General features: G+C 36.8%; 1 protein-coding gene across 1 annotated transcript in view; it reads right to left on the reverse strand.

Moving 5' to 3' along the window:
* LOC119586192 (transcription factor EB-like) overlaps positions 1 to 524 on the reverse strand; it is a gene marked incomplete at its 5' end in the record, with an annotated part of 127,344 nt that overhangs the window by 4,003 nt on the left and 122,817 nt on the right.

A 524-nucleotide genomic window follows, 5' to 3' on the forward strand; every position in this document is an offset into this window, starting at 1 on the left:
ACAAACCCACTTGCTGTATGCCAATTTCAAATGATACAAAGCGGCACCCTTGTTTACTTGCGTGTGCCATCGATGTTCTAACTGTGGCATTCTATATTCTGAGCTTCTGGATTTCCCTTCGAGACAAAGGACATTAAACCTTCACATTTCGATTATCGTGTTAGAAGGTTGTCCTTTTCTCCTACCGTTCATAAAACAAACAAGTAATCTGTCCTAATTGCCTGATCACAATCCAGCAATTTCTGATTAATATATCCCATATAAAAGCCTCAACGTCAACAGTTACGAAAAAAAGACCCAACGGCTTTATACTGACTGTACAGGGGAATGTAACTCTTTGTTAAATGACATATGGACATTGGGCTATGCAACAATGTAATGTTACCACCAACAGAATGGCAGAATTAGCTTGCTGTTGCATAAAGGAAATTCTTTGTTTATGTTTTAACTACACTGCAGTAAATAATCAAAATGAAACTGAAACTCACATTTAACTTCAGCCTAAGTATGGTCCTTATATTTAA

Source organism: Penaeus monodon, chromosome 21 (assembly GCF_015228065.2).
Source record: "Penaeus monodon isolate SGIC_2016 chromosome 21, NSTDA_Pmon_1, whole genome shotgun sequence".
Lineage (NCBI taxonomy): Eukaryota > Metazoa > Arthropoda > Malacostraca > Decapoda > Penaeidae > Penaeus > Penaeus monodon.